This window comes from Accipiter gentilis, chromosome 9 (assembly GCF_929443795.1).
Source record: "Accipiter gentilis chromosome 9, bAccGen1.1, whole genome shotgun sequence".
Classification (NCBI taxonomy): Eukaryota; Metazoa; Chordata; class Aves; order Accipitriformes; family Accipitridae; genus Astur; species Astur gentilis.
The window spans coordinates 41,629,831-41,649,931 of NC_064888.1; the positions used below are offsets into that span (position 1 = coordinate 41,629,831).

The 20,101-nt window shown below is 42.7% G+C and overlaps 1 protein-coding gene across 4 annotated transcripts in view; it reads left to right on the plus strand.

Annotated features, from left to right (window-relative positions):
• Positions 1 to 20,101, plus strand: part of PTPRE (protein tyrosine phosphatase receptor type E) — a 119,354-nt gene that overhangs the window by 48,893 nt on the left and 50,360 nt on the right. The gene's annotated exons all lie outside the window — the stretch shown is intronic.

The following is a 20,101-nucleotide window of genomic DNA, read 5'->3' on the forward strand; positions in this document are numbered from 1 at the left end:
TAAGTTCTTGGAGATCAGAGCCTAAGGCTTTTGTCACTGACAGTTGGAATGCTGAGATGATGATACTAGTTTTTCAGATAGGAAGAAAAAAAAAAAAAAGTTTAATAATGTACCAGTAAGGGAATTTATATTTTAATTGGGAAGAAAAAATTAGAAGCCATCTAACATTAGACAGAAGTTATGGAAAAATTATCTGTGTGCTTCTTGATGCATAAAGGCTTCAGCCTTAAGCTTTCTGCCTGAAGTGCACAGCTTTGGGGCAATTTAATTATAGAAGGCAAAATATTTTGAATTATAGTTGAGAATGATAATAATTTTATAATGAACAGATTTTAAGGCTTCCAGTCTTCACTTAAGATACTTGGCGTCCAGGTGCTCCTAATGGGCAGGGATGTTATTATACACTGACTTTCTGCATCTGGAAGAGCCCATAATTTCTAGCAAATTTTTGATGAACAGGTAAAAAAGTTGTTGCTGTTAGCAGCCTACGTGTGCTCTGCAGTTTAATGAGGGGGTTTAGCATCATTTGAGAGAGGGTGTTTCTATACTGGAGATATTGCAGATGCTTTTTAAACATGGTTGGAGGCAATTGTTGCTTAGGAAGCAGTGATAGTGCTGGTGATGCCCTGGGCTGCTGAGGACAGTGAAAGAATTGTGGGCAGGCTCTATTATCTTTTCTGCATTTAAATTGCTGCTAAATAAGTTAGTGAAGTAGCAGACCTGCAGATCTGAAATGAAAGTAGAGAAAATTATTATCCTTTATGCATATGAATAAACTTCTGGTTAGAGTTTTTGCACTAGGGATGTTAGGAAAGAGCATTATGTGTTCAGAAAAAGGGGATTAAGCACCTTGCTGCTCCTCCTTAGGGGCTTGGCCTCTGCAGACGGAACAGGATGCCTCAGAGGGATGCAGCATGGGCACTGACGTGTGACTCAGTAATTTTTTTTATTTTTTTTTTTTCATTCTTTAAGAGTTCCTTGCTTGTGGTTCCTCCTACCTATCTATCACCTCATAGACCAGAAACACAGAGTATATTTAGTGTTTTTTTTCCTTAAAAATACATTTTTAAAAGATGGTTAAAATGCTATAACCTGATATCTGTTGGGCAGTTAGGTTTTGCATACCTCCCTTGTGAATAGTAACACAAAAGCATTGGCCTGTACCAGCTTTTCTGAATTACTAGGAGAATAGGTTTTGGTTAGTATTTTTTTTATGTTGATATCACCTTAAATACGCTTAGGGCCTCAGTGTAAAATATGGTTCTGGCTGTGTTTCATTGCTTTGATGCTGTAATCCTGCTTTTAGTGACAGCTAGCAGAATAATGGAAATACCATCACAGTGTTTATTCTGAAGATGAATTCACTTTTTCCCCAGCCTAGTCTTTGAACAGGATTGCTGCACCTCTGCCGAGAGCAGATGTGCAATACCAGCTTCCTCGCCAGGGTACTTGACATGCAAGTTAAAGGATTTTGTTCAGTGCACCACTGTCAGATAGCTCAACAAGCTATTGCTTCAGTAACTCTTTGGATTCATAGAAAGAACTGAATGTCTGTCTTACTGCCATATCAAATATAAGTACAAAAATGTAGTGATTTTTTTAATAGAAAGAAAGGCAATCTTGCAGTGTTTTAGCGGCTTCTGACCAATGTTATGACAACTGTTACTCAGCCAAAGCAGTGGTGTGCTTGGTGGCAAATGAAACAAAAAGATAAACTGGAAACATTCAGTTTTGTTTTGAGTTGTATCCTGTATTAGAATAACAAAAATGCGTGAAATGGGAAGGATTGTTTCTGAGAAAACTTGCTTCGCAAGGCTAGAGGTTTGGAGAGCGCAGCTGGAGACCAGCTGGGTAGGTGAATCGGCGGCAGGATGAGAAGGTTTGCGGGGGGTGCTTTTTTAAATCTCCTTTTGATGTTCTTTTAACATGTTTCTCAGACAGTTTTGCTTTCACTCCGTATATTGGATATTTTACCATTATTTATTGTATAGCTATACAGATTAGGTTTGTACGCAGTCCCAAAGTGTGGCCCAAATGCCAAGAACAAGGGAGATGGTTACTTGTTGGGGTGGAGGGGGTGTTATATATATATTTATTTTTTTTAACTTTATTTTGTTTTTTTCCCCCATGTGAATTCTTACTATTTGATCAAAGCATCTTCAAGCCAAGGCTCAATCCGGTTTCTCGTGGGAAGTGCGCACTAACTAGGAAAGGGAGCAGAGTGGCCTTGCACGAGAGATGTTTATACTTTTCATTCAACCCAGAGACACCCGAGCTGGCTGCGGTGGTAATTGTGGAGAAGAGTCCACGCTTCCAGCTATAATTTGAAGGAGTGACAAATCGTCTTTTATAGCTCATCAAGAGCCTGGCTTTGCAATATGAATGTCATTGCCTCGAGGAACTAACATGAATCCATCAATTTGTAGGGCTGTAAAAGTGAGATGATGATGATGAATGGGAGGCGAGTTAGACACATGGAAAGGACATCTCCAGCGGTGTAGCTGTCAATAGTTCAGGCAGCTCCATGTCTGTTATCGGTGCAACCATCAGAGATCATCATCTTCCTTGGTAGATTTTACCCCAACTCTCTGTATCTTGGATTTCAGAATCATTTATCTGAAATGGTGTTCACTTGTCGTGCAATTTGAGAGTGATACTTAGCATCATTTTTAAGTGTATACAAATTTACAGCTCAATTTTTAAGCTTGATTGTGCAAGTGGTGGTGCAAAGAAAAACTTGCGCAAAGCTTTATCCTTTTTGCTATGCTTAATGTAGATTTTCTTTTTAAAGCTTATTGTCTATATCATGCAGTTTATACTAAAGAGTGCCTGCATCCTTTAGTAATCAGTAAGTACAGGGAAAAATATATATAACGGTGCAGGATGTTTCTAGACGCAAAGTCTTGCTGCTATTTTCGTATCAGTGCCTCACCTTGTCCCAGCTACCTATTTCTTGGTCCCATTGGATCCCAATCGGATCTCTCTACTTCAGGCGTTGCAACAAATATCCAGGTTCTCATTCCTTTTTCTTAAAAAACTGACACAAAAAAAAAATTAAGAAATCTCTTTTTTAGGAAGCTGGCTGCCATTGAGCAGCGCTCGAACTCTACTTTTTACATGACCTGTACAAAACTGAAAAACGCCACCATTCCTTGCAGTTCTGTGGCATTTCGTTGCTGAGCTGCAGGCTGGCGCGAGGGGAAGCTCTGCAGTTCTGCCTTGGCTGGGTCGGTTCCTGGGGGGGTTAGCGGCAAAGCCCTGGTTGCTTTTCATTTGCTGTCTGTACAGAGATTATCTTTTTATTTGGGGTTTTCTTGATGATCATTCTTTTCTTTGAAGTGGTTGATAGATTTTTAATGGTACAATGTTACATTAAAACAGCAGGATTTTGAGTCTTGACTCCTAGAAGTGATTCATGTTAATATAAGCAGCTGCAGGCTATGTGCTGCCCTTCAGAGATGTTGAAGTACTTTTTTATCAGACTCTATTTTCTTTTTTTTTGTCTTAAAGGAATTTATTTTTTATTTCCTTTTAAAACAGAGTTGACTGATTTGTGTCCAGTGATCTGAACTTGGAAAATACTCTCTGAGCTCCCACTTACTGAAAATATTTTTAAGAGTACATGGCCATTATTAATTCTGAGTGGTATGCAGGTGTTTTAAATGGAAATTCAGACATTTAAATTGTGCCTTCCTGCCCTGCCCCTTACTCCTTCATTTTTCTCACTCACTGAAAAAGGTTAATTTTTGGCAGAGTGCCGGAGGGGAGCAGGTGCCTGGGCTCCCAGTATCATGCATGTCTCGGGGAGGACTTCTTTCCAAAAGCAGGAAAGTATTGTGGCTTTCTGTTTTAAAAACTTCCAATATACTTCCATTTCTCCAAACGCAGGGCAAGCTTAAAGTTCAAGAAGGCTTCAGACTTTGAAAGATGCTCCAAGGGTTTAGCTCAGCCCAATACTCTTTTACTGGGTTTTCTTGAATTTTCCCAGTCCAATGCTGATGAGCTGAAATGACGGAGAATTCACTGCATTCCTCTGGAGATGGTTTCAGTGGTGAATTGCCCTCACAGTCTAGCGCCAGTGTTTTGCTGTCAGAGACAGTATTACAGGAAGGAGGTAGGAGTTCTTGCTGCATTTAATCTCCCCCGACTGCTGCAGAGCACAGGGTGTTAGAGAGCTTGTAACTAATGTAATTTTTCTATCTGGTGGCTTTTCCAGCCTGCATCAGCGTTTTCCTCTTGGGGTTAACTTTTTTTTTCCTAGTTGTTGTTCCTCTTTTATGATACTAATTCTTCTTTTTCAGGCTTGAGCAAAGATAAATCTTCTTCCCCCCGCCAAGAAACCTTAATCTTCCATTATGTCACTAAAACTTGGGGATAGCTTATTCGGGAGGGATTTTATTTTCTCAGTGCAGAACAGCAGCATGTGTTAACGCTTTGAGCGATGTTTGTGGCCGTGCTGAAGCCATGCCCGGTGTGGGGATCTGCCCTGCAGCAGCAACTCATCGGGGTTTGGTGGGGGGGACTCCCAGGGATGCAGGCACTCAGCATATCCCAGGGATGCTGCCCGCAGTTTCTGTGGGCAGGCTTGAATGCCTGAATCCTAGGACTTGACGCAGGCTCCAAGAGCTGCCTGCACAAACCATGCTGCGGGCTTGGATTTTACATTTCTAATAACTCAGAGGCTTGCTAGTTTAATTTTAATAGTAAATGCAGTTTCTATTTATTTCTTGAGACTCTAGGCTGTAAAGAACTTTACTATCCCTAGAAATTTGCATTGGTAACGATCTTTTTTTTAAGATAAATGGCTTATTAGCAGGCCTAGAACTTAATAATGGATGAGAAAATCAGATGCATTTCATGTCCCAAAGCCTTATTTCAAATTAAAGCTGCTGCTGTTGATACCATAAATTTAGTTATATAAAGTAAATATATTTGCTAACTTAGTGAATGTCACAGGAAAAGAGAAATACTGAACACTGGTGACAGATGCTACAATATATATGTCATGCAGGCCCTGCTGTTGCTTTAGTTCTTAGTGCAGGGGAGCTGGAAGAGCAGAGAGCTGCCGTCTGTCCCCAAGACAGCAATGTCTTTCAAATAAATAAGTGGAGTATCAGGCTTTTGATGAATGCTCAGCAAGCAACTAATGTAAAAACAGATGTTACCCTTGAATCTCTACACTGTTATTACGATAACGACACCAGTCACAAAACAGGTGTTACATGAAATTATCTGGGGCGTAAGTTCAACATCTGGCATAGTTTGCTTCATTAGTTTTGTAATTGTTTCTTACGCATTTAATTTGCCGCATAGCCTGGCTGGTCAATGGGAAGTGCTTTTGGTTGGAAGGTGCAGGTTTTCACAAGTAGCACGCGGCCATCTATTTCATTAACCTTTAATTTCGTTACTGTTTTATGTGACTGCTGTCAGTCTCGGGAGACTGTTAGATTGTACGAAGGATGAATATTATGGGGCAACTTTTAGTAGTTAAAGTCTTAGTGCTTCTTTGTAAAAAAATTGGAGATACACGTGTGTGTGTGTATTTCCTAAGTGGAAGCTGCAGAGGAAAAAAAAGCTACAAAGAGCATGGATTTTTGCCTGTTGTAAACTGCAGTGTGTGCTGTTTTGAAGCTGATGCTTTCTGCGAGCCCCTGGGATGTACGAAGTGAGCGTGGTCCTCTGCTCGCCTCGCATGATGAATGGCTTAGTTGGAACATCAAGAACTCCTGCTGCTTTAGCTTCGAAAATAATCCCCAGAGTGACATTTATCGTCTTGCTGTCTTGTATTTTGAAAGATTCTGGTTCATGCTCTTGTCGGTGTTTGGATACAGCTGGCTCAGTGTGAGGAAACTGTATCCAAAGACCCCCATGACTCGATGATCTTAAAGGTCTTTTCCAACCTAAATGGTTCTATAATTGGATGACAGAGGGGTGTTTTCCTGGGACAGTTGGGGTTCCCGGCCGTGGGGAATGCCTGTGGCTCGGCGGCAGTCCCTCCTGCCTGGCTGGCAGCTCGGGGTGTGGATGGTGCATCCTTGCTGCTGCTGCGGGGGTCTGCCTTGGCCAGGTCCGAGAGATGGATGTAGGTCATAACAGGAGTTGGGAAGAGGCTTGAGCACGGTTATAGAAAATACTCAGTGCTCAGAGAAAGGGGAGAGCCTCGGGTGGGGACCTCAGGGGGGATATGGTCTGTTAAGGCAGTATTTCAGCTTGAAGAGCAGGTACCTGTCTGTCTGTAGGACATCAGCAAGGTCCAGAGCTGCACAAGGTCTGCCGAGGAGGCTGCGAAGAAACAGTCCTCGTAAGCAGAGAGAGATGTGGAAACCCACCTGCAGTGCGTGTGTCACCTGCAGGCATGGCCAAGCTGCTCCTGACCCGGCTGATCCCGATCCCATTCCCAGTCTGAGATGCTCTGCCCTGTATTTACTGCTGCTGCTCTGCAGTCCCTTGCCTCTGCCTGCTTTGCAGTGCGTGGGCACCTCCGTTTCACTGTTGGTTGGGCTATGCTTGTGAGTTTGATTGTTAAACTGGTTCAGATTTGAGAAAAAAAGAAGCTTTCCTTCCTTCTCCCCCTCGTTTTAACCTGATCGCTTGATGTATGGCTGTGTTGGCGTATGTAGGAACAAGTGGGGTGGTAGGAAGACAAAAGGTATGAGAACATGTAAAGCTTTGTGCTATCAAACCCTTTGTATTTTAGAGCAGCAATCAGAGGCTGGTACAACCCCTCTGGCATTGCCTCCGAGCTGTGCCTGTGTGTGCTGGGAGGAAGAGATTTTGTAGAATCACAGAATGGTTTGGGTCAGAAGGGACCTTTAAATGTCATCTAGTCCAACCCTGCTGCAATGAGCAGGGACACCTTCAATGAGACCAGGTTGCTCAGAGCCCCGTCCAACCTGGCCTTGAATGTTTCAGGGATGGGGCATCGACCACCTCTCTGGGCAACCTGGGCCAGTGTTTCACCACCCTCATCATAAAAAATTTCTTCATTTCACTCTTGGCAGCTCCGTGCCCTGGTGAACCTGCTGGAGGAGGGTGTCAGCCATGTCCAGGTGCGGTGCAGAGCTGATGAGAGTAATTATAAACCTTGAAGCACATTGCTACCATTACTATTTCTCCAGTTACACAATTGCTAAAAGACTATATTGCTGTATGTGGGAAGCAGCTGAATGCTTAAACCCAAGAACTTACTCTACTCAAAGTAGACACCAGACACATTATCTGTAGAGCAGGGGAATTTGGTGGAGGACACCGAGCAGGGAAGAGGAGAGGAAGACGAGCAGGTTACCCGAAGCAGCTGGTCTGAGTGGCTCTGGAGTGATCTCCAGCAGTAAATCAGTGGAAGGAGCAGTTCTGAGCTCTCTCGAGCCATGCCAGCTTTGTGGTGGGGCTGGAGCTCCTGACCTGTCTCACCAGCAAGCTGACCTCCCACACCAGCCAAGGAGAACCCTTATTATTAATTTTAATGTTGATAGTGTCCATTTCAATCTTCAGCTTTCAAAAATACTTCCATCTTTAAATTTTCCTGGCGATGGAGTTGACCCTGAAGAACATACCCAAGGCTTGGCTGCTTACCCTTCCTTCACTGGTAACAACTGGTTTACCAGATGCGCTCTGAAGAGTGCCTCTGGGGCTGCCTCCTGCCCGGAGGGGCTGTGGGGCCCACAGCGGGACGTGGGGCTCTTGGCCACCGAGCTCCAAGGACCTGGTGTGGAGGAGCTCAGGTCACGGTAGAGTTAGAGAAGCAGAAGGATCAAGAGCGAGCTAGTACACCGTCAGTGTGTTATGGCCGAGACTAATGCCGACACCAAAAGCGGGGTCTGACTTCCCTGTGTCTGCATGCACCGTGAAATCCGCCTTTTAACTTGGGAGCTTGAGCATTGCTTTTGCTGCAGGGACACTGTTTGGGTTTGAATATCTGCAGTGCAAAGCCACACTAGGCTTTGGACATACCTGTAAGGTTTCCAAGCCCTGCTGGGCTGGACAGCTTTAAGCCTTAACCCTGCTGCCTTCCTTTCTGTATTACGCCTTCTTGATGTGTTACAAGTGAATTCTCCAACATCCAGCTGTCATGTTCTCCTTTTCTGCTTTGTCTGAACGTGTAGAAAGGGCACACACTTGTGCTTTTGTTTTCTTCCCTTCTTCCCCTTCTCGCCTCCAAAATGAAATACTTTGCTGCTGAAACATAAGCATTTAATCTGGCCATTCTGTGGTATGTAATTCTTCTGTATGTATTTTCCATCATATATAATTAGCCTTCGTTTTCAAGAAGCAATTTTAAATATTCATATAGATCTATTACAAGGCAGCATCTGTATGATGATGTGTTTTCTGCAACTGAAGAATAAAAGGACCACTGGGACGGAACAAAAGGCAACTTCTCAAGTTAATTGTAGGATTTTATTGGTGTTTCACTCCGCTGCTTGAGGGTTTCTCCTGCGAATCAATTGCAGACTGCCTAATTTATGTATGAGACCAGGTTGAAAGGCGTCGCAGATTGATTTGCTGACAATGCACTGGGAAAGGTGACCCTAATTTGTGACTTCAGTCTCCAGCACAGGCGTGTTGGGAGAGGGGGATGCTGGAAAGTTGCAAAAATGTAGATGTGAATTTTTGTGTTTGCTTGAAAGGGTCTCCATATGTATTCAGTAAAACGTAATTAATTTGGGGTATGGGTAGCAATTGTTTAGAAGATATTGATGAGATTTTAAAATCGGTTGAGGTGTTTTTCCTGAAATGTTTGTTCCTATATTTTATAAGGAAGTCCTGGAACTTTTTGTTGGCCAATGTTGAATAGTCTGATGCATCTCTTGTCCTTCTCCGTGTTTCTGTGTTAATGAACTCGCTCCTTTGGTGAGCTTGCAGGTAAAATGGTAAATAATTCAAAATAGAGCCTTGCTGCGGAGATCTTTATTTATCTAAAATGAGATCAGGAAGGACGGACGATGAATATTTATGCAGTGAGACACACATTTGGATATGAAATAGCAATGTAAAATGACTGTGCCATAGACCCAATGGTAGACAACATGTACTTTCAAAATAATTCGGTATGTTTTCTTTTATTTTCACCATAATAATTTTCTGCGCTTTAATCTCAACTCAATCTTTCACGGCTCGATCCTCCACTTGCTCTGCTGGATAACTCTTCCCACCAGGGCTGGTGGCGAGCATCCCTTGGGGACCGTGGCTGCGGTGGGGCGGGCTGGGGAGTGCGTGCGTGGTTACGGCACCGGTGGTCAAGGAGCCGCAGCTGCCCTGCGAGACGGGTCACCTCCAACCAAGGAATCGCAACTGCTTCTTTTCTGTGTGCCGCGGACGGTGGTGGTGGCCGGAGCGTGGGCTTTCTGCTGACTCAGCGCCGGCATCCTGCCCGTGCCACCGCTGCCCCTCTGGTGAACCGCAAGTTACAGCTCGTCCTCGCCACAGATTTGCCCGGGGCTTTTCACTTTAAAGTTGTAACTCATTATCCGGATGTAATTTCTTCTGTGCCGAGTATCTGTCTCCAGACGATAAAGTGTCTTTTAGGATTTAGCCTCTGATCTAGAATTTCTCGAGATTTGAGGTAGCAAAGGGATTGATGGGGCAAGTTGAGGTTAGCAGTGAGAGCCCGGGCAATTTATAAACCTCCTCTGCCAAAAATAAGATGAAGCCTTTTCTCTTTGAATAGATTGGCTCCTCTTTGTGCACTCCAAAAGCTGGGGTTATTCAAATGTTCGTCAAATTGCTGATATAATGACCTCCTGTGCCGTGTAACGGGGGCCAGGGGAGGGCTGGCTCCTTGGTGATCATCAGCTTTTCTATATATAAAATTGCATGACTGGCTGACGATACTGCTAATACGATATGAAATATTCTACTATTTCATAAATTCTGTGGTCAGCAGTAGTTAAAGCATGTATTGCTTGCTTTCCATAAGTTGTTTTGCTAATGACTAAGAGCAAGGTGTAGTTCTTAGTTTTTATGCACGCAGCCCTGCATTGCAGAAACCGCTGCTGTAACTGGGCTCGTTAGCAAAAAGGAAATGGTGAAAGTGGTCATAAAAAAAGGGAATAAGTCCAAGCCCAACTTCACAGTAGAAGTAAGAAAATAGCAATAAACTGAAAATAGTTTATTCTTCCTGTAAAAAAAGTCATACAACGGAGATTCAAGTTAGACCATTATCTGACGAGCCTGCAGGAATATTGCAATTTAAATACTGCAGACAACTAATTCAGGTCGAGAAATGTCCTTTAGATCAAGAAATACTTTTACAGTAGCTTTTGGGCTTTGCATGGAAGCAGTTGGTTGAGAATCACGCCTGCATACGGAGTTACCTGCCAGCGGCTGGTGTGTGACACTGAGCGTGGACAGTGGGTGAGATGGTGTTAATGGGATGGTGACACTGGGACACGTACAGGTGGAGCGATGGTGGCATCAAGCTCCAGGATTTGCTGTTCTGGTTTCCAGTGTCTGCCCCTTCTGCTCCAGATGAAGCTGTGGAATTTGGGCTCAGACCTGGCATTTCAGGTCAAGGTTGTTACTGCAGTGAGGAGCTCTCTCCCCAGAGCCGCAGTTTGCTGTTTGGGGACAGGACTGGGCGTCGCAGTTAAGACGCGAGGGAGAGCGAAAAAAAAAGAGAAGAATCAACTTCTCGTGAATTTTCTGGTTTCTGAAAAGACTTTTGGTTTTGCGGAGTTGCTGTCGTTCTGCTCCTTTACAGCTGTACCTTGACGAGACGACTGCGAGTGGTTGGGCTTAAGTGTCACTGAAAGTAGTCCTTCAGGGGCTGCCGATGTGAGTGCTGAAGGTAGGTGAAAGAACGTCTGGAAGAGCGGTGGATGAGCTCTCCTCCCTGGCAGAGGATGCTCAGCACCTTGGGCTCCTGCTCTGCCTGGGGACGAGCGGGGAACAGGCAACCGAACCCACCAGGCGCCAGGGACGGGAACTTGGGCTGCGACAAGGGAAGGACAAACTTGCATTCAAGTGAAGTTAGGTATTTTCAAACTACCTGGCTTGTGTGAAATTCTCGTCTGAGAACAGGCTGGAGCGATCTCCAGGTTTGTGTTTGGGAGCTCGCAGGGACCGGGAGACATTGTGCGAGTGGGCAGAGGGCATTGTGTGAGTCTGCTTTGGGAAGGTTTGAGCTGGAGGTTTCACAGCTTAACTCCATCTCCAGGAAAAATACTGAAACAATTAAATATCAGTACTGGAAACTGTTGGAAAGACATGTAAGGAGTGACATGTCCTGTCACATCAGGGTTTTCCCCATGACAGTGTAGCATGCCTTACAGATTTCAGCAGAACCTGTAGATGTTGTCGTGGGGTTTTGACCCTGTCTCAGCAAGATGATGCTTTCTCAGAAGCGTGTTAGGAGAAGATGGATGTGATGAAACCAATGCTTTCAGAGCAGCTATTAATTAGAAGAACTCTGCCCTGAGGAGTGCAGGTGTGTGGCCTTCAGAGCAGCCTGGATATTATTATTTATTGTGTCTATTAACGGCTTGGCTTGCATGGGAAGTATTGTATTAATGGCATTCAAAGCAATCTTGACTAATTAGGGAAACATTGTGGAGAGGACAGCATGCAGACGCAGAGCAGTTGCAAAGTCTGAAGCAGGAGTTGTCCGCTGCACCGTGCGAGTTGGTGAAATAGTTTGCCTCTGTAGAAGTTAGGAGGGGACCTGCCTGACCATTCCCGTGTCATGGTGTGTAAAATATATGAACCTACAGGATAGCAAACTGATTGTAGCCCTGCATTTTGGGCTGATGAGGCCTTACCCAGAGCATCAGGGCTTTAGGCAGGCCCTTCTTGCTCTGCCATATTATTGAGCACTTTACAGCTATATTGATTGTATTTGGAATTGATCCTCTTAAAGTTGTGTAAACGCCTAAATAAAACGTGACTCAGTTAATTATACTGAAATCATGGGACTTTACACTTAGCTTTAGATAGGAGTTATTTTAACTTCCTCCTGAATGATTAAAGCCTCAGCTCATGACATAACAGCTATGGATCTTTTAAAAGTATATTATTAGGGGATTTTTTTAAATTAATAAAGGTATTTGGGTTTGGGTTGTTTTTTTTTTTTATAATGGAAGGCACTACAAGAATTTTGTTTAAATTTTCAGGAATATTAAACCACTTTGCTGTATATCAGGTAAGAAAGTTATGAAATAGTGTTCTCGGTGCATTGACTGTGGAACTATCGCTCCTGGTTATAGCAGTCTGGGCTTGGAAGGCAGACATCCCTAATGGTACTCATCACATCTGAAAAGAATGCTGCATCTATAAAGAGTGTTCAGTCATTGCGTCATCAGGTGGGGGAGCTATTTTATAAATTACAATTTGATTGCTGGCTTCGTCCTGATTAATTATATTTCCTTTGTTCTGGTTAGTGTGGACTGGCTTACTCTAGCTCAGTTTAAATCAATACTGGTCTCGGTGCTAGCCTGTGGAGGTGGATTATAACTATGTCAGAAATGCACCTGCTGAGACTGTTGTTTCCTGCCAAAGCTGGTCAGACAACTGCAAAAACTGGCAAAAGAGTTCTTTAAAAAGTGTTTGAGAGTAAACATACATCTGTGAGAGAGAGAATGTATTAATCGTCCTAACCTTTTTTTATTGCAGCACGGAAACAGAGTTTTGAATTTGAAAATAATTTTCTCTCACTCTCTGAAGTTGTAGTTCCTTCTCTTTTCTGTGTGCTCTTTTCCGAATTTTGAGTTTTTGTGGTATGAAAGCTGTCTGTTCCAAGTGTAGTTTTAGATACGATGTCCCAAAGTCTTCACAATCTTTGTAGTGCTTCATTGAGAGCCACTTGACTTGGAAAAGAAATCTTTCTTTTTTTTTTCCCCTCATTTCGAGAACTATGGGGCTGCAGATAAGTCATATACGTAATACCTGAGTGGGAAATGTCTACTTTTCCAAAAATAAGGCTGCAGTCAAAGTTCATTATATTCCTGGTTTTAAACACATCTAAACCAAACCTATTTTTTATAGAATTTATCACATAGCATATCTTCACAACTGCTTTGAACCTAAAGCTGGTGAGTGGTAGTACCAAAGAACCCGAGAAAATAGAATGAAGGAGATCACCATCATACTAGGCGCTGCTGCCTTCATACTTAGCGCTGCTGCCTCCTGGTACTGGGTGCTTCTGTAGAATCCGATTGAAAAATTCCTCATCATTTTTAACGTGGCAAATGTCACTTTGTAATGGTGGCACGTCAACCCCACTGTCAACACTGTCATTTAATCCTTTTCAGAGCAGACCTGCTAATGCAGTGCTTAATCTGCTGGTGACAACCAGTGATTTATATTCGCTGGAGATCTCAGCATTGCTAATTGAAATGGATTTGAACTAGTGTTAGCCATGGTAGACTGGGTTTTGAGACTTGCTCATGATACTGAGAAAGACTGATAGGACCAGCTATATCGGGTCAGTAGAATTTAAAAATTACTATTGCAAAAGCGGTAATTTTTGTCTGTATTCAGGTATGTATCTTTAAACCTAACTTTTTTGAACAGCTAACATATTTTCTCTATAAATCCTTGTTAAGCCATACATAGTCCATGAATGTGTGTGCCATGCAGGTTGCTAGCCTGCTTGCCTGAGAAACTGGCCGCCGGCAGATCAGGAATCATCATTTCTCAACAGGGCTGTAACTTGTTGTCACACCCATACTCTGTGCTGTGTATGCTGACCTCTTACATGCAAATGAAAGCAAATGCAATAACTTGTCTACCTGAATTAGAAGCAAAGTGACTAAGCAAGTAAGACAGTCTATCAAGCTTGATTATTCTAAATGGGAATTCATTTTATTCAGTTAATTGGTACTTTGCCTCGTGCAGAGTCTTATGTGTAAGTGGTAATTCCAATTTGTATTTTTTTAATCTAATTATTGCCATCTCCTTTAAATGATCTTTATTGCAGGTATTCATATAGGATACATGAGGAATTGTTATTGTCAGATATAATTTTGTGAGTGGCTATATTAAATTATACAGGATTTTAAAATTAGATCTTGATCCCTTAAATTCTCTTGCTATTCCTGAAGAGGTCAGAAACAAAGCTTGTATTTTTATGTACAAAACACCCAACAGTGAGTGTGCTGTAGAGAGTCCCGTAAGAAATAAATTTTTATGATGAAATTTAACTTTTCATCATGGGGTGTTTTCTAACTTGCCTCTGAGGAACAGCCATGCAGCAGACTGCGTGGCTGAATTTTGAAGAACGTTTCCCAAGCAGAGAGGTCCCTGCCCGAGTTTCTTGCTGCTTGCTGGGCTGCACGTGGAACATCTCAGGAACAAATTCCTCAGGTGCTTTTCTTTTTTCCTCTGGATTTTGGGACATCCTAAGTCTCTGAGCGAGAATTACAGGGATGCAAAGAAAGCAAAGGGAAAGAGACCGGATACATTCATTTTTGCTAAAGCTTCTAAATTTTACAGTGCGTCAAAACAGGTAACTTCTACCAAACATCTGGAAATTCGATCTGGAGCTTAAGGTGTAACTCCCAAGTAACAGTTTCTTATTGAACGGTTACCCCAAATTAGAGGAACACCCAGGAGCTGTTTCCAGCTGATTCCCCGTGGAGCGGCGGGGTGTGGGGTGGGATGCTGAGCGCCGGAGCCTGAGGTCCTGCTGCTCCACAGGCTTTGATGCCGACTGCCCAAGGGGGTTCCGGTGGTGGAGAGCCTGGACTTTTGGTAAGAGGGGTCCGCTGGGACTCGGCACAACGCTCTGCTGTTGGTCCTGTTATCTTGAAGCCATGTGTCTTGAATTCATCTCCATGCAAGCTCCCGCTTTCCTCCCCCTGCTCCTTTGGAATGAAAAGGAGTGCTTCTTTTTCTGGTTATTTTGTAAAAACATAGTTCAAATGAATAATTTTCTTTGAAATGCTGCAGCAATGCTTTCTTACCCACCTTATGACATAATGGTGCAATAAAGTCCTAACCAAAAATGAAGTCACGCAAGAGCTATTCCAGTTAAAATATAACTCGGCATTGCCTGGTGTGCTCAGGTGGGTTGGCAGAGATATGATGGGAATGCCAGAGCTTCAGGAAAGAGAAGGTAGCTGCGGTCAGCTCGATCGGAGATGAGAGCTGCTCCTGGAGTTCCCAGCCGAGGGGGATGCCCATGCCAGCTCGCCTGCTCCGGGTAGGGGAACCCCCTCAGCCAGCTGGAGAAAACAGGCACTGGGGCTTTAAACTCTTCAGCGGGACCAACTGTGTTTGGAGGTTTATGGGTGAAAAGCAGGAAGAGCCAAAGGGGAAAAGGCAGAGCAAGGAGAAAGTGTGGCTTTCCCCTCTTCCCTTTTTGCAGTTTGGTGTTTTTTTTTAAACTACTGATCTTTTTGGGTTGGCGTTTGTTCGTGGTGTGGCCAACATCCCAGGTGCCAACGCATTTGTCAACCTGCAGCAACAGGGCTTTCACGTCTCTCACTTCTAATTATATTTTCTGAATTGATGGTGCTTATCCTTTAGAATATTACTTTTTTTAGCACTAAAAATCTGGGGCATGACCTGAGCTGCATGATACTAAAGCCTGGGGGAAAAAACCAAAACCCAACAGTTTCTCCACCATCCTCTGTATTAGATGGGATGTTTTGCTGTTTTATTCCTGCTTCAGGAGGATACAGGGAACAGGTATCTATTTAACCCACTCTGAAGTAGCTTCTGCATCAGACTCCTTAAAAAAAGTCCCACAGCTGTAGCAATGCCACACAGCACGACAGAGGTTTTATTAGCGTATTTCCTTAAAACCCAGGTTTTATTCTTAAACTGTCAGGTCAGATGAGGATTCAGTTCTGCAGCAAAAATAGAAATTAAGCATGTGTACTAATCCAGTAATCCCTGAAAATCATGCTGTTTTCTCACGTTTTGGGGATCTGGGCCATCCCCCGTGGCAGCTCCTTGGACCGTGCGAGAAGCGGTGGCAGCGATCCCGATGCTGGGATGAGCTGTGCACAGCCTTCACGCTCCCCTGGTGTCTGAGCTGATCCTTACTGGATTGCATTTTGATTTCAAGTGCTCTGCCTCCTTGGCAGGATTTGAGTTAGATGTGCAACTTTACAGTGATTTTTTTTTTTTCTTTTTTTTTCTGTCATAGTATCAAGTTCTGTTGGACGTAGAAGCATTTACCTATAACAATGCAGACTTTTAAACTGTGGTTGTAATGGGAATCTCTGGCACCATTTTAAGGCTTCAGATAATCAGAAATAGCTAAGAATCCTTTGCTACAAAAAAAAATATTAGTCCGTGGAGTTAAAGCTTAAGTGCCTGAGCCATTTACTCATGCATATCCAGGAAATAAAGGCTGGAGGTAGTAGGATGTAAGTAGATAAAACTGCATTGTATCCCCATATGGTTATGAAAGCAGTTCCTATTTCTTTTTCCAGGTGGGGCAGCAGTTCCCTTACAGCAAAGCCATGTAATAACGACAGTGTATGTCTCTACCTGGATCTTTTCCTTTCTGATTTTATCAACAAGAGGCTTCTTTTGTGTATGTGGTTGTCCTTTCTTGTTCAGCAGTGCTTTTCTACCTGCCTGTTTCCTCTGAAGAGGAGTTGTTATTATATTTTACCCTTTTTTTTTTTTTTAACAGAGCGTATCATGATGTTGTACCTTCTTGAGGATAGAAAATGCTGCTGTGTCTGTGGAGTTTTTTGTTTCAAAAAATTATATAGTTGAGGTCCTGTATGTGAAGTACATAAATATACAGTACAGCTTACCGTATTTTGATGTTATTGCAACTTTCTCACCTCCCCATCCACCGCAGTCTGGAGAGGAGTACTTACCACTTGGTTGCAAGTAGTGCTTGGTCGTGCTAAGCTCAGTCTCTTGCTGCAGCACCTAAATTTGCTGTAAGTTTTAATCCTTCTTTCTTTAGCAAGCAGAAGTGTAAAGTGCTTGTTGTGGTTTAACCCCAGCCGGTAACTCAGCACCATGCAGCCGCTCGCTCACTTCCCCCCCCTCAGCCCCCCGCAGTGGGATGGGGGAGAGAATTGGGGGAAAAAACCCCCCACCAAACATGTGGGTTGAGGCAAGAAAAGTTTAATAGAACAGAAAGGAAGAAAATAATAATGATAATAATAACAGTAATAAAATGACAATAATAATAATAATAAAAGAATTGGAATATACAAGTGATGCACAATGCAATTGCTCACCACGTGCTGACTGATGCCCAGTTAGTTCCCGAGCAGTGATCCCCCCCCCCCCCAGGTCAACTCCCCCCAGTTTACATACTGGTCATGACGTCTCATGGTATGGAATACCCCTTTGGCCAGTTGGGATCAGCTGTCCTGGCTGTGTCCCCTCCCAACTCTTTGTGCCCCTCCAGCCTTCTGCTGGCTGGGCAGGAGAAGCTGAAAAATCCTGGACTTGGTATAAACGCTGCTTGGCAACAACTGAAAACATCAGGGTGTTATCAACATTATCGTCATACCAACCCAAGACGTAACACTGTGCCAGCTACTAGAAAGAAAACTAACTCGATCCCAGCCAAAACCAGGACAGTGCTTAGGACAAAAATAAGAACCCAGAATTTGCATAATCTTTGTAGATGTGTTTATTTCCATCAAATTGTGGGGCACTGAATGTATACTCAAGTTACACTTTATCACGTTCAAGAGAACAGATACAAGATGTCTGGCGTGTTTTTTTTTTATCTGTAAAACCCTTATAATGGTAATGCTGTGAGAAATGTTGATGTTCCTTACGCTGGCCAGTCTCTTAGAGACCTGCCAGCAACTTCAATTATTTTGGTTATTTTTTTTAAAGAGCTGGACGTATTTTAAGGATGAGCTGGTGAACTCAACGACACGCTGTAAAACCGTTCAGCGAACAGCTCACTGTAACTGCTGGAACTGATTACTCGAACGGCCGGTGGATTTCAGCAACCTTTGCTGAGGGTGTAAAGCACTGCAGTCGGTGGAGTGCAGCATTCAGCACCTCGTTCCTGGCAACGCCAGCCCCTTTCCCTGTTGATTCCACTTTTATTCTGGCTTTATTCCAGATTTCCAAATCCTCTTCCTTCCTTTCCCCTCCCCTCAGTTCATGTAAACTGCTGCTGCATGTTTTGAACTTCCAGCATACTACTGCTTTATAATTCTAAATTGTTAAATTTTGGAAGGTTATATATAATGTTAAATACAATCTAGCCTTACCAGTTTTTTATAATATAGGTTGCTTCCAAAATTACACCAAATTCCACTGGGGGTGTTTGTTTTGCTGAACAGAAAAATTCACAATGCCTTGGGGATTTTTAGGGCAGGTGATTGTCTTAAATTTGGGTTGGTGTTTTTTTTTTTTGTTTGTTTGTTTAATACAGCCTTTTTTTTTTTTCCTACAACATCTAAATATTAACTTCTTACTCAACTGTTACAATGGATAGTCAAGACTGAGAATATATATTTGTTTAACTCAGCCCAAGCAGCCTAGGTATAAAACTTCATGTAGTTGATATCAGTATGGTCCCTTACTATGGCGACTGTCATAACAAAACTATAAATGGTTTTGATTTTATCTAGTTAGGCCTGGCTAACGCGATTTCTCAAAGCTGGAGTGTTTCAGAGGAGGAAGATGGGTCTGCTGCTGACAAAGCTGGGTCGCAGTTGTCAGACCAGGTCTGCATGTGATGGTAACGCTGATACATTTTGCAATAAGCCATTATGCGTAATTAGTTGTCTAATCCTAAGAATGGCTAGTTCAGGGTTAACCTGGTTGTTGTCTAAGCCTGTTAGCTTAAGACATTTAGTCTGCTTAAATTATAAACAGTAGTAGAAGGAATTGAATAAGTAAATCCGTCAGTAGGAAGCTGGACTGGGGGGGGCGGGGAAGACATTTAAGAAAATAAAGTTTGATGCTAATAATACTTTTTATTATTCTTACTTCACTCATTCTGTTAGAGCAAGATCCATTGAGCTTCCAAACTGTAAGATGGGGAGACAGAATAAAGAAATGTTATAAAGTGTGTGCTCCCGTGTAAAAAAAGTTTTATATGTTTCTTTTTTTCTCAGAAAATATATTTTGTCTGTTTACTTTGGTGTTAATTTTTTTTGTACTCCTATATACTCATAACACTTGGAAGAATTTAACATAGCATCTTAGGGCCAATGGATAGAAAGCAGCCTGCAATCCCTTCTGGAAGGTGTTACCTTGGTAAACTGAGTGTACTTTCAGCGGGCAGAAGGGCTGCTCTGTATCTAACACAGCCTTGAAAAAGAAAACAAATAATGAACTGTAATATCGGATGAGATTACTTGATGCCTTTCCTTCAAGGGTCTGTGTGCTCCCTAAGGCAGCCGCGGTTTCGGGTGCGCTCTGCTGAGCAGAGCCCGTGCTGGCCACTCCTGCCTGGCTTGGTGAGAGCCTCGCTACTGCTGATATCCCTTCAAAGTGCAAGAGAGTTAATTTTTAGGTCTGTTTCTCTTCTTTTTTAAAGAATACCAGGTGTGTGCTGAGTTTGAGTTTAGTCCTAGGTATAGCAGAAAGGTGGGGAATAAGGTACACTTCTGAATAATGCGCATGAGAGCAGCGAAAAGGTGGTGTGAAAGTTGTTGTTACAGAAGTTTTTTATACGTTTGCGCTTATCCAGAGATTATTTCTGGTGGATTATCCCATTTTACATTGAAAGGAAGGATTTTATAATGGTTATTCTAATGACTGCAAACTTCTGGATTTTTTTTGTCTGTTGTTAGGCACTACTATATAATATCTGTGGAAATTGTAATATTAAATATATCATACTGAAGCATTGGGGAGCTGCGTTGTGCAGTATTACGATGGTTATAATTTTAGCAATGGATGTAGAGCCACCATCTGGATGTGTTCTGCCATTTGCGAAATACAGAAAGTAATGTTTGTGTGTGATGCCAAAGAAATTATTTTAAAATCAAGCAAGACTGGCTAATGGCTGAGATGGCAGCCTCTTATAATTAATATGTTCATTAGGGACTGGATAAATGTACAGCAAATTAGTAACAACATTTATTTTTTCCACAAAAACCTTGATTTAGAGGGACTAGAATGTTTCTAGACCAGCTCATTTATCTACAACAATTAATTTCCCTGACTTTTACCAGCAGCACATTCTCATCACACTTTTTCTCTAACCTTCTCT